Here is a 20,189-nt window from a genome sequence, read left to right as displayed (position 1 = left end):
TTGATCCAGTATGAGTGGAACAGCTTCCTCCACTGCCATGTTGTGCAGCATGCAGCAGACGATGATGATCTTGCACACCTTCACCGGGGCATATGGGAGTGCTCCGCCGGTCTTGTGGAGGCACCGGAATCGGCTCTTCAGAAGTCCAAACGTCCTCTCAATGACTCTCCTGGTCCGCCCATGTGCGTTGTTGTAGCGGTGCTCGGCAGCCGTGCTGGGGTTGCGGACAGGCGTCATCAGCCATGGCATGTTGGGATAGCCAGCGTCCCCTACAAGGAAACATCATGGACAGAAGTGTGTCAGCACAGGCAGTGAGATTGGAAGATGACGCCAAACACTGAACTGCCAGAGTCTACCCACCAACAATACATGCTCGCTCGTTCCGCAGCTGCAGCATCATTTCTGGCACCCTGCTACGCCTCATGATGAAGGCATCGTGTGCTGATCCTGGAAAGCGAACACAGACATGTGAAATCACCATGTTGGACAGACACACCACAAGGGCATTAATGGAGTGATAATGTTTGCGATTCCTATACACCACCTCCTGTGCCTGTGGTGGTACCAACGCAACATGTGTCCCATCTATGGACCCAATGACATGGGGCATCCCTCCCAGGGCATAGAACTCACGCTTGACATCTGTCAACTGCTCACGATTTGGGAATTTAATGTACTCATCCAGGTGAACCAACATGGCCTCTAAGAAATCATGCAGAACACGGCTGAACATCGTCTGGGACATGCCCCCGACATCAGCAATGGTATGTTGGAACGTACCCGTGGCAAGGAAATGTAGGGCTGCCATCACCTTCAACTTGGGTGTCAGTGCACTTGGATACCTGTGGCGCGGGAGGAGTTGTGCTTCCAGCCGGCCAGTCAACTCATCAATCAACCGTTGGCTGAATCTGTAGCGGCGTATACAGTCCCGTTCATGCAGGGCAGCAATGTCTGGCATACGTCGAGGGAGAGGCGGAGCCCTGCAGTGAAATGGAAGGAACACCTAAGAGTGAGCACTGTACAACAACATCGTCAATGCACTGAGCACATGTTACACAGCCAATACACATATGCCACGTTGTGAGTCAGGTCTGTGCCCCAGTTCCTGGACACGTACGCCAGTCAGGTTACACTCCTACCAAGGGACAGCCACTAACGGAGGGGGGCAAGATCACGATGACATGGCATGAGACTAGCTGTGGGCCAGTGTAAGTGAACATGCACACGCATCACAGGATTCACAGACATCCACACATGTGCAGAAGTAGTATGCGTATGGTACAGACAGGTAGTTGGATGCGATATGCACTGGTCACATGTCATAGGAATAGGACAGGCCACACACATTGCCTTTGAGGAGTACATGTCGAGACAGAACATACATAGGGAGCATGTGGATATGTACTTGTGTTGATACTCCGTGTAGTTGGATACATACACACCTCATGGCAAATCACATATGTGGGCTGGTGTGCGGAACAGTGTGCCATGCCCATCGACACACAGACACATGTTGGCAGCAGCAACTGCTGACGCATTGAACCACACACCTACAGCAAAATCATGGAAAGACATGCCACACACATGACATGGTTGCAGCATGCAACGCAGCCATACACGTGTCATATGTAATATTCCGTGTACCTGGCATCAGGGGACAGGTGCGGGTGTCCGTGACTGGGACATGCAAGTGACTCATGGCTCCACTAGTGTGTACGACATGCACACATGTCAAAGGAGTGCAGGGGATGTGTGGTACAATGCGCACCATCACACACGACATGTGTACACAGCTCATCGTACATGTGCTTTGCCCACACCTCAGGGGTAAAGTGCCACATCACATCCTGACACACCTGTGTCACACACAGGTGGTATTGCACAGACAATGCATTTGTGTCCACCCTTGGCAATACCTGTCCGCTCCATTCCTGTCTGTGTGCCGCCTGTCACCACTGACAGTTGTTATACGCACCGTACATACGCTCGGAGCGCGTGTATAGGGTCCCTGGGCCAATATTGCCGCTGGCGTATGCGTACGCCACAGTAGTACGGACTGTACACGCGCTTGTGCGGTCCGGATCACAATATGGGCGCTGGCGTATGCGTACGCCACAGTAGTACGGACTGTACACGCGCTTGTACGGTCCGGATCACAATAAGGGCGCTGGCGTATGCGTACGCCACAGTAGTACGGACTGTACACGCGCTTGTGCGGTCCGGATCACAATATGGGCGCTGGCGTATGCGTACGCCACAGTAGTACGGACTGTACACGCGCTTGTGCGGTCCGGATCACAATATGGGCGCTGGCGTATGCGTACGCCACAGTAGTACGGACTGTACACGCGCTTGTACGGTCCGGATCACAATAAGGGCGCTGGCGTATGCGTACGCCACAGTAGTACGGACTGTACACGCGCTTGTGCGGTCCGGATCACAATATGGGCGCTGGCGTATGCGTACGCCACAGTAGTACGGACTGTACACGCGCTTGTACGGTCCGGATCACAATAAGGGCGCTGGCGTATGCGTACGCCACAGTAGTACGGACTGTACACGCGCTTGTGCGGTCCGGATCACAATATGGGCGCTGGCGTATGCGTACGCCACAGTAGTACGGACCGTACAAGCGCGTGTACAGTCCGTACTACTGTGGCGTACGCATACGCCAGCGCCCTTATTGTGATCCGGACCGCACAAGCGCGTGTACAGTCCGTACTACTGTGGCGTACGCATACGCCAGCGCCCATATTGTGATCCGGACCGCACAAGCGCGTGTACAGTCCGTACTACTGTGGCGTACGCATACGCCAGCGCCCATATTGTGATCCGGACCGTACAAGCGCATGTACGGTCGGTATCACTGCTTGTGGGGTGCCTAGGGCGTGGAACGCACCGTACCTGTGTGTAAATGTATGAAAACACATAGGGGACACATGAGGGACAAGTATAAGGGCCTAAATGCCTGATGGTTGCCATGGAGACTGAGTTAAATTTTTGAATTTGAGCACCAGGTGCACAGCAGAAGTCAGTTTGAAAGCATCTACATTGTTGCAATGTGGATGTTGACTTGACATCATTATCAAAACTGAAACCATGCAAAGCCACACACTGGGGTAGGTTTGAAGGGATTGGATGAAACGTAGGATGCTAATGTGACTGACCAATCAATCTGTACTCCTATACATGAACAGGCCAGCCAGGCATATATAAGGCAGCCAGGTCCCATGAGAGAGCACTTGCCTGCACATCCATTCATCCATGACCACTGCTGCTGATAGTGATTCCTCTGGCACCATGTCCAGGACTGTGGAGAGGTCACAGCCATTCACCCAGGAGGAGAACCTTGCCCTGATAGATGTGATCCTCCCACAGTTCCAGAGCCTGTATGGTCGACCAGGGGTTCAGGTGAGTGCAGACTCCACTAGCTTAGACTGTGCCCCTTTTGTGTGACAGTGACTTCTGGCATTGTGTCCATGTGTGACAGACATGCACTGTTGTTTGGAGTGGGTCCCAGGGTGTGGAAGGCCTCATGTCACCCATGCAGAGCATGCTGTGTTTCCTGTGTGCACTCCTCACTTGCATAGTGCCTACTGTGACAATGAATGCAAGGTGCATGCCACATTCTGCCTGCATACTCCTCCTGGGGATGTTGTTTCCACAGTCCTGATGTGATCCTGTGTTCCCCCCAGTGTGACAGGTGTCAGTACCCATGGATGTGTGTTTGTTCAGTGTACCTGTGCTGTGAGTGTCCAAAGGCCGTGTTCGTCCCCTGCACATTGGTGTGTGTGTTAGTCCCCTGTCATGTGGGTGAGTGCATATGGGGAGTGTTGCACACAAGCAGCATGAGGGATGGATATGGCCTGGCCATCGGATGTGAGCAGGGAGCAGTGCTGTGTGCATGCCGTGCTGAGCCAGCCCCACACCTGTGACACCCCCGTCTACTGGCACATGGGCAGAGTGAGGTGTGTACCCGCAGTTGGCAATGCCATGTGATTGTCCTGTACCTGTGTGTGTCTGTGTACTCTGCTGAGGTAGCATCAGTGTGCTGGGGCAGGTGACTGCTGTGAGGTGCTGTACATAATCCTGGTGTAGCCTGTGAGGCACAGTGTGATCCCTGGTCAGTGAGTGTGTGGTACCCCTCATGCCACCCGTGTGCTTCCACTGGCACGTAGTGCATTTGGCCTTCCACAGTGGATAATGTCCCTATGACAAAGGTGCAATTAGTTGCATGCATACCATGGCCTGTTCATAATGAGGATTGTTCTATATGTGTGTCTCTGTGTCTTTGCTCATGTGGATTAATGTATTCTCTCTTTTGCATCCTCACAGGTAGGCGCCATTGCCAAGGGGGAGATCTGGAGGGAAGCCGTCAGTGCCGTGAGGGGTACAGAGGGTCGGAGGCGGAGCCTGTCTCAGGTGAGGAAACGCTGGCAGGACATCCGGTGCTGGACGAGGAGGATTGCACGGCTCCTGCTGGGGGACTCACCTGAGAGCCGTAAGAACCGTGGCCGCCGTCGTCTGACCCACATCCAGAAGCGTGTGCTGGCGGTGGTCTTCCCCGATATGGACAGGCGCCTACAGGAGAGGCAGCAGCAGGAAGGGGGTAGGTACATGTGTGTCAGGTGTGTGTCCCCAGCCAATGTAAGTGTGCAGTTGCATGGATACACTGCCAGGGTTTGATTGTGCAGTGCGTCAACTTCTCCACAAAGTAGCACAGTGCTGTTCTCACTCCCTCCCTTCCCCTCCTTGCAATGTGTTCCCTGGTCTGTCGCCACTCTTGCACACGGTTATTTAGGCAGGCAGTTCATGCAGGTGCCCTATGCTATCAGCATCATGTGTGGGGGTGATGTGCCACAGGTATGGGGACCTTGCGTGTGCCATGGCCAATTTCAGTCATTGTGGTGTCCATGTCACTTGGCACTGATTGTGAATCACGACATAGGGGTGTGTCTCCAAAATGTACAGCCTTCCAGCATGCATGTCCAATTGTGTGCCCTCTGACATGATGTGCCTGAGTGGGAGGCCTGCTAAGTGCAGGGACGGTTGCTTAATTTGCAGTCATGTCCATCCTGGACCATGGAGGAGTGTGGGCACTACTGTGCCCTGGGGCACCTCTTCCTAGGTATCATGTGCGTCATCCAACAATATGGCCATTCACTGTGTCTTTGCCATGGGTTGCGTAGGGTGGCATTGTACCCTGGGCTCAACTGTTAGGACCTACAGGTTGCTACATGTGTCCACTGTACAGGGGGACCCATTTTGCTTGTGCATACTCATAGTGGGCATTACCTGTGTGTGTTGTTGAGACAATCTGATGATGTTTGCCTGTCAATGATGTGTGGACATGGCCACCAGGGGCTGTGTGTGTACAGTCATGAATTAGTGGAGGCCATGTGTTTCCATCCCAGAGTAAGAGGTGTACATACTTCCTCCGTCTCAATGAGATTGTCTCAGGTGTGGGTGGTTTGTGCGTACAAGGCCTACATGTCAGAAGCTTCATCCTCCTTGCTGGGTTTAGCCTGTGTGTGATGTTTGACTGGACATACGCTCAAGGTGCAGTGACCCTGTCATGTGTGGCCTGGTTTCATGTATTGCCTTTGCAGCATGCGGCAAGAGTAAATGGATATGATTCATGCTCATCCCTTTTTGACGACGCAGTGTGGTGCAGGTGCTGTGCACATTTGTCCCCAGAGGCTGACTCCTCTCTAAAATTTCAGGTGCAGTGATTTGCTGTTGTGTCATGATCTCCATTGTGTCTCAGTGGCATGGTGGGTAGAAAAACTGTGTGTTCCATGGCCTACATGTGTACATTGTTTTGTAGGTGTTACTCCTGTTGCTTTTCAGGCTATGCAATGTGACCTATGTATATTTGACTCATGTGACATAAGTGTACAGGTGTCTGATTTTCTCCTGTCTCTTCACCTTGCCCACAGCATCGCCGGGGGACACGGAAGGAGACACTAGCACGGACCGGGAGGAGAGATTGAGCACCAGTACCAGCAGTGCTGTCCTGTCTGGCACATGGAGTGGCACGGAGGCCGAAGGGAGTGAGGCGGAGGACCTGTTGACTGCCAACACAGACTATGACGCAGACGGGTCCGAGGCTGAGCTCCCAGAGGTGGCGGAGTCTGCCCCCCCAGCTGATGGCAGCCCTCCACATCCCCCCGCCACCTCAGGTTCCATCACCGGCCTCCCACATGCTCGTGGCCCTTCCCTCCGTGCTCGGTCCCCACATGTCTCCTTCCTGCCAGGCACCGCACCCCCTGCCCCTGTCACCACTGCTGCGGTGAGTGCGGAGTCTGTGGACATCCTGAGGCAGTTGCAGGTTGGTCAGACTGCGATGCTAAATGTCCTCCATGCCCACACCCAGGTGCTGACCCAGATGGAGGCATACATGGAGGGCATGTCGGCTGCGCAGTCTGACCAACGGCAGTTGCTGAGGTCCATAGACTCCACACTGACTGCAGCACTGGATCTCCTGCAGCGCTGCGTAACACCCCCTACCCCTGCCCCATCCACAATTCCCACTCCCGTGCCTGTCCCACGCACATCCAGACGTCAGCGTGCACGCACCCCAACAGACACAGGCACCACACCACCAGGGAAGGCGAAGCGCACACCTCCTGTCACGCACACACAGGGTGAGGAAGGCACACCCACTGGGTCGGGGGAGAAACGTAGAACACGCAGCCACAGTGGGAGTCCGCATTCCACACAACCCACTCCCTCCAAATCCACTCCCCTTAGCTCTCCTGGCCAACAGTCAGTGACAGCATCATCCACTGCGAGTGTGCCCCCCAGCCCCAGGATGACACCACCCCGCAAGCGGTGGAGGCGGGACCCGGCCAGGGGAGTTGAGTCCCCCACCCTGTCCACACCCTCCCCCAGTGGCGCTGCGACCCATCCCTTTGCCCCCCCCCCCTCCTTGGGGCCTGTGGTTGGTTTGGGTACGGGGGAGTCGCTGGGGGAACTTGCCGACGTGTGCAGCGCCATTCTGTCCTCCACCTTTGGCGCTGGCACCCCCCCTGTGGCAGATTCATCCCTCCCTGCACCCACAACACCTACCCTTTCCCCTCCTGTCCCTGCGGTGCCTGTTTCCACCCTCCCCCCTGATGCCCCCTCTTCTGTGGATGAAATGGACTTGTGAACTGTGCAGGCAAGCTAGGGGACACACGTCCCGATGTGTACCCCCCCCCCCCGGACATTGCTGCTGGGCTGGCCCATGGCCCTTGTACATAGTGGACATTTTCTCTGATATATTTTCCTGCTGAATAAAGCCTTTTCTTTTTGTTTTGCACACTGATGCTTTCCTGGACTTGCTGTTGGTGCTGGTGCTCCCTGCGTTGGGGTGGTGATAATGTGTTAGGGGTCTGTGAAATGTTGGAGTGTGCTGCTCATGGGGTGTACCCTGCCATCTGCGTGCCATCACAAAGGTCTCTGCAAATGGTATTTGGTCATGTTTGCTCTCACTGTATGGTGACATTGTCCCAAGGTGTGTTCCATCCTCTGTGGCCCAGGCCATTTTTCCTGCAGGGTGTCTCCCAAATGCTGTGCTGTGCTGTGTCTACATTTCCTGGATGTGTGAGGGTTGCCTTTCAATATAGCCATGCTGGCTCAGCGATGGCTCCGCCTGCATCTGGGGTATCACCCTTGTAGGTCACTGAACTTGTTGATGGGGTATATTGTCCGATGTCTGGGCACTGCTGGGAGTGATAGGTACACACCCCTCCTGTGTCTGGGCACTGCTGGGAGTGATAGGCACACACCCCTCCTGTGTCTGGGCACTGCTGGGAGGACCCTGCACCCACCCCTCCTGTGTCTGGGCACTGCTGGGGGTGTTTTGCACACCCCATTCTTATAGCAGGTTCGGTGCGTACATGCACGGGTGGGGGTTGGGTGCGTACATACACGGGTGGGGGTTCGGTCCGTACATACACGGGTGGGGGTTCGGGGCGTACATACTCTGCTGGGGTGGGGGTTCGGTCCGTACATACACGGCTGGTGGTTCGGTGCGTACATACTCTGCTGGGGTGGGTGTTAGGTGCGTACATACACGGGTGGGAGTTTGGTGCGTACATACACGGCTGGTGGTTCGGTGCGTACATACTCTGCTGGGGTGGGTGTTAGGTGCGTACATACACGGGTGGGGGTTTGGTGCGTACATACACGGCTGGTGGTTCGGTGCGTACATACACGGCTGGGGGGGTTCGGGGGCGTACATACACGGGTGGGGGGGGTTCGGGGGCGTACATACACGGGTGGTGGTTTGGTGCGTACATACACGGCTGGGGTGGGGGTTCGGTCCGTACATACACGGGTGGGGGTTCGGGGCGTACATACTCTGCTGGGGTGGGGGTTCGGTCCGTACATACACGGGTGGTGGTTCGGTGCGTACATACACGGCTGGGGTGGGTGTTAGGTGCGTACATACACGGGTGGGAGTTTGGTGCGTACATACACGGCTGGTGGTTCGGTGCGTACATACTCTGCTGGGGTGGGTGTTAGGTGCGTACATACACGGGTGGGGGTTTGGTGCGTACATACACGGCTGGTGGTTCGGTGCGTACATACACGGCTGGGGGGGGTTCGGGGGCGTACATACACGGGTGGGGGGGGTTCGGGGGCGTACATACACGGGTGGTGGTTTGGTGCGTACATACACGGCTGGGGTGGGGGTTCGGTCCGTACATACACGGGTGGGGGTTCGGGGCGTACATACTCTGCTGGGGTGGGGGTTCGGTCCGTACATACACGGGTGGTGGTTCGGTGCGTACATACACGGCTGGGGTGGGTGTTAGGTGCGTACATACACGGGTGGGAGTTTGGTGCGTACATACACGGCTGGGGGGGGTTCGGGGGCGTACATACACGGCTGGGGGGGGTTCGGGGGCGTACATACACGGGTGGTGGTTTGGTGCGTACATACACGGCTGGGGTGGGGGTTCGGTCCGTACATACACGGGTGGGGGTTCGGGGCGTACATACTCTGCTGGGGTGGGGGTTCGGTCCGTACATACACGGGTGGTGGTTCGGTGCGTACATACACGGCTGGGGGGGGTTCGGGGGCGTACATACACGGGTGGGGGGGGTTCGGGGGCGTACATACACGGGTGGTGGTTTGGTGCGTACATACACGGCTGGGGTGGGGGTTCGGTCCGTACATACACGGGTGGGGGTTCGGGGCGTACATACTCTGCTGGGGTGGGGGTTCGGTCCGTACATACACGGGTGGTGGTTCGGTGCGTACATACACGGCTGGGGTGGGTGTTAGGTGCGTACATACACGGGTGGGAGTTTGGTGCGTACATACACGGCTGGTGGTTCGGTGCGTACATACTCTGCTGGGGTGGGTGTTAGGTGCGTACATACACGGGTGGGGGTTTGGTGCGTACATACACGGCTGGTGGTTCGGTGCGTACATACTCTGCTGGGGTGGGTGTTAGGTGCGTACATACACGGGTGGTGGTTCGGTGCGTACATACACGGCTGGGGGGGGGGTTCGGTCCGTACATACACGGGTGGGGGTTCGGGGCGTACATACTCTGCTGGGGTGGTGGTTTGGTGCGTACATACACGGCTGGGGTGGGGGTTCGGTCCGTACATACACGGGTGGGGGTTCGGGGCGTACATACTCTGCTGGGGTGGGGGTTCGGTCCGTACATACACGGATGGTGGTTCGGTGCGTACATACACGGCTGGGGTGGGTGTTAGGTGCGTACATACACGGGTGGGAGTTTGGTGCGTACATACACGGCTGGTGGTTCGGTGCGTACATACTCTGCTGGGGTGGGTGTTAGGTGCGTACATACACGGGTGGGGGTTTGGTGCGTACATACACGGCTGGTGGTTCGGTGCGTACATACTCTGCTGGGGTGGGTGTTAGGTGCGTACATACACGGGTGGGGGTTTGGTGCGTACATACACGGCTGGTGGTTCGGTGCGTACATACACGGCTGGGGGGGGTTCGGGGGCGTACATACACGGGTGGTGGTTTGGTGCGTACATACACGGCTGGGGTGGGGGTTCGGTCCGTACATACACGGGTGGGGGTTCGGGGCGTACATACTCTGCTGGGGTGGGGGTTCGGTCCGTACATACACGGGTGGTGGTTCGGTGCGTACATACACGGCTGGGGGGGGTTCGGGGGCGTACATACACGGGTGGGGGGGGTTCGGGGGCGTACATACACGGGTGGTGGTTTGGTGCGTACATACACGGCTGGGGTGGGGGTTCGGTCCGTACATACACGGGTGGGGGTTCGGGGCGTACATACTCTGCTGGGGTGGGGGTTCGGTCCGTACATACACGGGGGGTGGTTCGGTGCGTACATACACGGCTGGGGTGGGTGTTAGGTGCGTACATACACGGGTGGGAGTTTGGTGCGTACATACACGGCTGGTGGTTCGGTGCGTACATACTCTGCTGGGGTGGGTGTTAGGTGCGTACATACACGGGTGGGGGTTTGGTGCGTACATACACGGCTGGTGGTTCGGTGCGTACATACACGGCTGGGGGGGGTTCGGGGGCGTACATACACGGGTGGTGGTTTGGTGCGTACATACACGGCTGGGGTGGGGGTTCGGTCCGTACATACACGGGTGGGGGTTCGGGCGTACATACTCTGCTGGGGTGGGGGTTCGGTGCGTACATACACGGGTGGTGGTTCGGTGCGTACATACACGGCTGGGGTGGGGGTTTGGTGCGTACATACACGGCTGGTGTGGTGGTTTGGTGCGTACATACACGGGTGGGGGTTTGGTGCGTACATACACGGCTGGGGTGGGGGTTTGGTGCGTACATACACGGCTGGTGTGGTGGTTTGGTGCGTACATACACGGGTGGGGGTTTGGTGCGTACATACACGGGTGGGGGTTCGGGGCGTACATACTCTGCTGGGGTGGGGGTTCGGTCCGTACATACACGGGTGGTGGTTTGGTGCGTACATACACGGCTGGGGTGGGTGTTAGGTGCGTACATACACGGGTGGGGGTTTGGTGCGTACATACACGGCTGGGGGTTCGGGGCGTACATACCAGGGTGGGGTGGGGGTTCGGGGCGTACATACACGGGTGGCGCTTGGGTGCGTACATACACGGGTGGTGGTTCGGGGCGTACATACACGGGTGGGGGTTCGGGGCGTACATACACGAGTGGGGGTTCGGGGCGTACATGCACGGGTGGGGGTACGGGCCGTACTTCCACGGGTGGGGGTACGGTCCGTACATACCCCTGCCCACGCTCTGCGTGCCTGGGTACGGGCCGTACCCATGCCTTTGGTGGGTGGGTACGGTGCGTCCCACCATTGTTGCGGGGCCGTGGGGTCCGCACCGTACACAGGCCTTGGGGGCGTGGCTACGGGTCGTACCACGCGTACCCCTACATGACCCCAGCAATGCTGGTACGAGCTGTACCAAGGCCTTTCTGACGTGGGTACGGGCCGTACCGCTATTGTTGGAGTGACGTAGGGGGACGCGTGGTACGTTCCGTACCCACGCTCTTGCGGCCTGGGTAGGGTACGTACCGGTTCGCGTGACCATCCACTTCCGTTGTGGCGGACGCTTGCGTTGCTGGCCTCGCCCCCACCCCCTGGAAGTGACCAGGCCCTGATGGTCAGGTATGTCCAGGCCATGTGTGATTTGGTACCATGTGTTGGTGTTGTGTGTCCTGCCCCTGCCCCCCCCTTTGCCCCTGGTTGTTGTGCTGACCTTCTGCGGCGTCTGCGTCGGTTCCTGTACGCCAGGTGGACTGCTAGGAGGGCAGGGATGGCACGTAGGTTCGGGTCCATGTCTGTTCGTCGCATCCAGCTGCTCCTTGCGTGTGTCGTCCTGATTTCCCGGCAGTTTTTGGCAGCCGGTAAATATTTTCCGTGCGGGATGACGTCGGTTCGAATCGTACTTCCTGGTTCGTGAAACGTAGGCTGGATGCGTACCGACGTCACGTCGGCTCCTTTCAGGATCGGAATTGTGTTTAGTTTCTGTTCGGTCGGTGTTTTGTTCGAATCGTACGGAAATGGTGTTTCCGTATGAATCGTACTTGCATTTTCGGATGGATTTCGCACCGGGTACGAGTCGGACGGAGAAAAGGCTCCGTCCGACGGTTCGTACCCGGTTTTTACCGGATCGGAATTGGCACCATAATGTTTTGGTTGGTTTAGTTTTTTAAGTGGGGTGGTATTGCTGTTTGGTATAGACTATATTTTTTTTGTTGAAACGTATTGTATTGTTTTACAAATCAACAACTCAAAAAACATTCCCCCGCCTTCACCTGTCCCGGAAGTACCACACATTTATCATCAAGACCAATTATTCAGGAGAAGGAACAACCTTTCCACTCAGTTCTCTACCCCCCCCCCCCTCCCCCACCACATGTCAATGTACCCCCGTCCCTTACCCCTCTTACTATGTGCCCCTCCTCCCTAATAAATAAGATGCAGTAGCCCAACCTCTCCCTAAGCAAACAGAGCCTTCCCTCATGCCCAGTGGTATAGACTATGGTGCCGATCACGATCCGGTAAAAAATGTCCCCGTACGACTCGTATCGGGTCTTTTTACCGTACGAATCGTACAAGTGCCGTACGAACTGGCAATCACGATTCGCATGGTAAAAAGTCCATACGAACCGCACTGGGAATATTTCCCCACACGTCCTCGGGTCGGAAAATGTGTCCGACACGTCCTCGGACGAATCACCGTACAAACGTGAAAGGTGAACTCCGACCGGGGAATCACGATCCATCCCGGGCGTCCGAATGTACAACCGTATGGTGAAAAGACCGTCCGCACCGAACTCCCATAACAACCATGGAGACGTCCAAACAGGTGCCCGGTACGTGCCGTACCCCCCCCAGCCCCCGTAGGTACGCGCCGACCCCCCCCAGCCCCCGTAGGTACGCGCCGACCCCCCCCAGCCCCCGTAGGTACGCGCCGACCCCCCCCCCAGCCCCCGTAGGTACGCGCCGACCCCCCCCAGCCCCCGTAGGTACGCGCCGACCCCCCCCCAGCCCCCGTAGGTACGCGCCGACCCCCCCCGCCCCCGTAGGTACGCGCCGACCCCCCCCCAGCCCCCGTAGGTACGCGCCAACCCCCCCCCAGCCCCCGTAGGTACGTGCCGACCCCCCCCAGCCCCCGTAGGTACGCGCCGGCCCCCCCCAGCCCCCGTAGGTACCCCCTGTGTGTACACCCGTGTACGGTGCGTACCCCCCCGTGTACGCTCGAGTCGAACCCCCCGTGTACGCTCGAGTCGGACCCCCCCATGTACGCTCGAGTCGGACCCCCCCGTGTACGCTCGAGTCGGACCCCCCGTGTACGCTCGAGTCGAACCCCCCGTGTACGCTCGAGTCGAACCCCCCCGTGTACGCTCGAGTCGAACCCCCCCCGTGTATGTACGGTGCGTACCCCCCCGTGTATGCTCGAGTCGAACCCCCCCGTGTACGCTCGAGTCGGACCCCCCCATGTACGCTCGAGTCGGACCCCCCCGTGTATGTACGGTGCGTACCCCCCCGTGTACGCTCGAGTCGAACCCCCCCCCGTGTACGCTCGAGTCGGACCCCCCGTGTACGCTCGAGTCGAACCCCCCCCGTGTATGTACGGTGCGTACCCCCCCGTGTACGCTCGAGTCGAACCCCCCCATGTACGCTCGAGTCGGACCCCCCCGTGTACGTTCGAGTCGTACCTCCACCCGTGTATGTACGCGCTGGGGGTACGCACCGTACATACACGGGTGGGGGTACGACTCGAACGTACACGGGGGGGTCCGACTCGAGCGTACACGGGGGGGTCCGACTCGAGCGTACACGGGGGGTTCGACTCGAGCATACACGGGGGGGTACGCACCGTACACGGGTGTACACACAGGGGGGGTCGGCACGTACCTACGGGGGCGGGGGGGGGTCGGCACGTACCTACGGGGGCGGGGGGGGGGGGGTCGGCGCGTACCTACGGGGGCGGGGGGGGGTCGGCGCGTACCTACGGGGGCTGGGGGGGGTCGGCGCGTACCTACGGGGGCTGGGGGGGGGGTCGGCGCGTACCTACGGGGGCTGGGGGGGGGGTCGTCGCGTACCTACGGGGGCTGGGGGTACGCACCATACATACACGGGTGGGGGTACGACTCGAACGTACACGGGGGGGTCCGACTCGAGCGTACACGGGGGGGTCCGACTCGAGCGTACATGGGGGGTTCGACTCGAGCGTACACGGGGGGGTACGCACCGTACACGGGTGTACACACAGGGGGGGTCGGCACGTACCTACGGGGGCGGGGGGGGGGTCGGCACGTACCTACGGGGGCGGGGGGGGGGGTCGGCGCATACCTACGGGGGCGGGGGGGGTCGGCGCGTACCTACGGGGGCTGGAGGGGGGGTCGGCGCGTACCTACGGGGGCTGGGGGGGGTCGGCGCGTACCTACGGGGGCTGGGGGGGGGTCGGCGCGTACCGGGCCACCTACTCTGGTCGATTCGCGCCGTACTTCGCTTTTGCGGCACTTTTTGGGTGCCGTGAAAATATTGCCGTCCGGACTGCTGTCGGTTCGAATCGTAATTCCTGGTTCGTGAAACGCTGCCTGAAAGCGTCCCGACGTCACGTCGCAGCATTCCCGGATCACATTCGTATGTATATTTTCGTCGGTCGGTGTTTTTTACGATTCGTACGGAAATGGTGTTTCCGTGCGAATCGTAATTCCATGTTTGTAAAGTTTTACAACCGGGTACGAGTCGGACGGGGAATTCGCTCCGACCGTTGGTTCGTACGCGGTTTTTAACGGATCGTGATCGGCACCTATAGGTGTTAATTTATACAGGTTTTTTTAAAACTTAAAAAAGAGAACATGGATTTGTTTAGGGGTTTAGGATGTTTTGGGGTTTGAGTAGGATTTAATTAATATTTTATAAAGTATTTTGATAGTATACTTACTTTTTAGTGAGTCTTTCCTGGCAATCTTCAATATTTTCTTTAGCTGTTTGGAGTAATATCTGTAGTGGAAACATAAAGAGATGGAATATATAAGTTAGTTATTTATTTGAGTAAAGATAAATTAGTGTTTTAGTTTAATTTGGCAGTTTAGTTAGAAAAGAATATTTACTTACGTTTTTAGAATAGTAGTAGGATGTAGGTTTCTTCTGTTTAGCAGAGTTTCTTCTTCGTTCAATGCTTTGGTTTAAGGCACAGTAGAAGACTTGTTTTAATTGGTTTATATAGTGGTTTTAAATTGTTTCTTGAATGTTATTGGTTGTTTTCTGTATGTGGCCTTTCTATTGGATGGTTTGAATTTTTTTTAGTTAATTGGTTTCCTTTTATGGAAAATGCTAAGTAAGAGTATATTTAGTTTTAAAGGAGGAGAGTTTTAAATCATTATATATAAAAAGATTGTTTATAATGTGTAGTAATTTTTTTTAAATGTGTTCGAAATGCCAATGTGATAATTATTTCAGTGTTTTTTTATTATGTTGTTAAATATTGAGATCGCTATAAATGTTATGTTTATGTTTAAGTAGAATCTCATTTGAAAATGTATGTTTTCGGAAAATATTGTCTTTATGTTGTTTAAAGTATTGGTTTTATTAGTATTAGAATTGTCGATATATTTAAAAAAAACGATATTATTGATGTCTATATTTTGGTTATCGATATTTGTGACATGTGTCATATTTATTTACTCATGTCGATATTTAGTATTGCGATATTTATGTGTGCGATTTTTGTGTGATCGATATAATTGTATTACGATATTGTAGTGTCGATATTAGTGTAGTTTTTTTAAATAAGTATACAATGTCGATATTTTTGATGTCGATATATTTGATGCGATATTTGTGTAGTTCGATAATGTGTCTGTCGATAATATGTCAGAGATCCATGCCAAGGGGTACAATTCTTCTCACTGATAAGCGACCTCCTCCACAAAGTGGACCTACAACAGTAACTTTCTTTTAAGTACAGGCTAAATAACTGAGGAACTTAACCAGGGAAAAGGATTTTATCAATCTTAATGAACTGTAGAGAATTATTTTGTGAATTGGGAATACGTGATTTTACATAAGGCAAGAATGCAAATTTTAATATAATGAAATGCACTTTAGGGTAACGATTACTAAACATCATTTGTAACTTTTTGAAAGTGACATTTTATATAGTGAAAAAATTTGCATTTTAATGATTATGACATGCACTTTATGGTTAGGAATACCCAAACAAAGGTTCTGTTGACTTGACTTGGCCCTCTATAATGGACAAAGAAGCCCTCGCCTTACAATTTAGGGATACGGCATATCACTGCAGTGTTCGTTTATAAGGTCACAGAACTCCAAGGTGACTTGCAATATTTTTTTAACGTATGGCAGAGGGTAGGTTACTCCTTATTTGTTGTCACACTACTACCCTTTTCTTAAAAGTATGAAAGAGGAAGTATGGTAGTTGATATGTAGAGAATTTAGGGTATAAACACACCAATACTATATTTTATTTTATTTATCATAGCGCTTTTACACAAGGCGTTTTGCAGAACAGTAATAAGGTACTTTAAGTATGAATAAACAATAAATAAGTACAAATAAGCTTACAATTAATCGAATATGGATACAAATAGTCCTTAAGACTTTTCTTAACGATAGGAGGTGACAACACAGTATGTTCTAGATGGTAGGTTTTTTTTAAAAATAATTTAGCGACCTGAAGTGAGAAAGACCAACAACATGTATCTACACAAGAAGGATTAGGAATACAGAGAAAGAGACTTAGGAACCAGAACAAAGAGTGTGAACAGGAGTATAAAATGAAATCAAAGCACACAAGGAAGGAAACTGTTGGAAATAGCAGAAAGGAAATACAGCCTAAGCTAAAGAGAAAGTGGGAGCCAGTGTAATTAACTGTATTAAGAAAACACAGACAATCAATAGTTGACAGAAAAAAAGAGATAGACAGGAATTCTGAATAATTTGAAGAGTAGGTGAAAAACCATATAGATTAGAAGAAAATGAAAGCCACTACAATATTGTGCCCATATTGAACACTTGCCTTCTCAGCTTTCCAAAGTCTGAAATATACATCCTCGTGCTCATGTTTGCTATCTCCGAGTGAGGATTCACAAATTCCAAACTCAGCTTAGAGATCCCATTCTTTGTATCTTTTCCAGTGTTTTCTTCAATCTTCTCATGAGAAAGCTGCATATCTGCTAATCTAAGTTTTGGTGTCTGTCATGTGTGCCTCATTTGAAGCAACATATGTAGAAAACTGACACAAAGTCATGCAATTAGGGGTGGAGTTACCACTAGATGCTCATTGCCACAGCAAGAAAGACAATGCAAGTGCAGACACACTTGGTGCATATAGAGTCTGTGTATGTTTATTCTTGTGCTTGGTAAGAGCTAATTGGAAGAGTAAAGGGATCATTGGGCCAGGAGACAACAGGTCAACTTGAATTGGTTGGGTAGGTAGATCTGGGCAGAGTTCCATGAAAGGAAAAAGGTATGGTTCAAATCCTCGGTACAGAGCAAGTGGGCTCCAGAAGTAGCGTTGGTTATGCGATGACAGGCAGAAGCGGAAGGACCCAATAAGGATGAACATGTGTGCGAAAGAGGCTCACTGATACAGCAGCCCAGTGGTTGTTTTGAAGAAACAAAATAAGTGCCAGGGCTCTTGTGAGGAGGCAACTTCCACAAGCCCATTTCTCCTGTTAGAGCTGCCTAAAACAGAAGCAACCACTAACCATGAAAGCAGGGAGAGGGTGTGGCGTAACATCCAGAGCTGCAGATGTCAGAGCTGGGGAACTAGGTTCGAGTCCCAGCGTCGGTTTAACATCCTGTTATTCCGGGCAAATCTCTTAATCTCCCCATACATGAATGTGTCCTTAACTGGTGTTCATGAAAACAGCAGCTGTTGATTATTACAGTGCAGGTGCTGGAAACCACTGGCTCAAATTAAGCACTGCAGCAGCCCCAGCCTCCTGTTTTCCATTTTCCTTCCTCCCTCCGTCTACGGTATGTACTGCAGCACAAGGCTGGCAGATTTCGTTTCATGCTTCTTTTTTGTGTAAATATTTATTTATAACGCATTATACATATAACACGAAATACCAATCAAAACTAATTCTTGCTACACAACTAAGTAATCAGATGCTTCACATAACAAGCAAGTAATCCTGCAAAGGTTCTTAATTCGGAACGCCAGTGTTCAAATTTGATTGGTCTATAGTTTTCTCCAGCATATAAAGAACGTAAGTAATGAGAGAATCTAGTAAACTGGCCTCCAACATACGACTCAAAGTATTACTTCGATAAATAGAAGCTCTACTGTAGGTGTAACTCACAAGTCGTGGTCTTGTCATCTCCATCAATGCTGTTTTCGGAGAAAGTGAAATAAACACTGTAGGTCAAGGAGGGCGTGGGAGAAAGGGAAACCAAATGCTTTTGATTAGATCTGATTGGTCTATGAAGCAATATGTTATCTGATTGTTCATGGAACGCTGTGGAGGACGTTAGGCATCCAATCAGCAAGTGTCGGGCAGCTGATTGGTCATTGCCCAACAAACATTCTACTGGGAGGTCTGCACTAACCACAACCCTTTTGAGGCCAGTTACCCCTCCCCATGAGAAGTTAACAACTGCCATACTATGTGAAGTAGTGGCATTGCTGGCTTTGGTCACCAGGTAATTCTCACCTGGTATGTACTGTCCAGGGTCCACAAAGCCTGGTGTCACCATAGTGACACTGGCACATGTGTCCCTGTAGGCTTGAGCCACTTTTTCATTAATTAAAGGAGTCTGTCTGTACTTGCCCAGGTTACTGGGGCTCACAGTCAGGGACAAATCAATGTCCCCATCACAGATCAAGACTGCCTGTGTCAGGGTTCTGTCTAAGTCAGAATCTCCTTCAGTTCCCATAGTGATTCCCACTACACCCTTTGTCTGGGGACCAACACTGCTAACAGTAGTACTGGGAGCAGGTGCCTTAGGGGCAACAGTGTTGGGGGCTCCACCCTTATTACAATCACTAGTCCAGTGAGTTGTATTCTTGCAATGATTGCACCAGGGTTTCTTTTGACCTTCTTTCTTCTTTCCCTTGGATTGTTGTTGGGACCCACCCTCCTTAGCAGTAGTTTGGGGCCCTGTTGAAGACTTCTGGTCTTTAGATTTCTGATCTCCACCCTTTGGGTCTGTTTTCTTCTGATCACCCCCTTGGCCCTGGTTCTGGTTCTTTTGCTTAACCCTGGTTCTGACCCATTTGTCTGCCTTCTTTCCCAATTCTTGGGGAGAGGTCAGATCAGAGTCAACCAAGTGTTGATGCAGTTGCTGGTTTTGACAGTTATTTAAAATCTGTTCTCTCATCATCAAATTGTACAATCCTGTATAATCAGATACCTTACTTCCCAGCAACCAACCCTCCAAAGCCTTAGTGGCACATTCAATGTATTCAGACCAGTCCTGAGTCTGTGTCTTCTGGGTGTCTCTGAACATTAACCTGTACTGTTCAGTGGTTAAGCCTAACCCATCAACTAGGACACTCTTCAGGGCTCTGTAATTTCTGACATCCTCCTCCCTAACAGTGAGGAGTCTGTCTCTGCCTCTTCCTTCAAAGGAGAGCCAGAGGATTGCTGCCCACTGGTCTTCAGGAACCTGCTGCACTCTGCACAGTTGGTGACCAATAGCAATCATGTAAGAGCTTAAAGAAGCTGAGTATAAGCCTTGGCTCCCATAGGCTTCTATCATGTGTCTCTAGCAACTCGGTCCATTCTGATTTAAAGAGCCCTGAAACGACTCCTGTAAAGGAGCTCCAACGTTTCCAATGATCATGTAGTTCTGATTGGGAAGGAGGATTCGACAGTGGCATTGAGGCCTGTAGTAAACTATGCTTCTGTTGAAGGTACCTCCAATGTTACCGCCTATGGAGCTGGAATTCTTCTTGGAGTGTTGTGAAGGGTTTCAAGTCTGTGTCCTGTAAAAATTGATCTACAGTAAGTATGCTATTGTCGGACCATGGCGGCTAATGTGCCATTCTACTACCAATTTGTATAGCTTTAGTGTTCCAAACGGGCATTTTCCTGAAGGTTGGCATGGAATTGTTTGTGGGTTCTCTCCAACGTAGTGTTAAGTAATGGGTGATGTGGGTAGGCGACCACTGACATTGAGACCCCTCCAGCTGAGAACTGGGCTGACAGGTGACGCGTGCCGTCCGAATCTCAGCTGCGGCACACAG

The sequence above is a fragment of the Triturus cristatus genome, chromosome 4_1, assembly GCF_964204655.1.
Source record: "Triturus cristatus chromosome 4_1, aTriCri1.1, whole genome shotgun sequence".
Lineage (NCBI taxonomy): Eukaryota > Metazoa > Chordata > Amphibia > Caudata > Salamandridae > Triturus > Triturus cristatus.
This window is presented reverse-complemented; position numbering follows the sequence as displayed.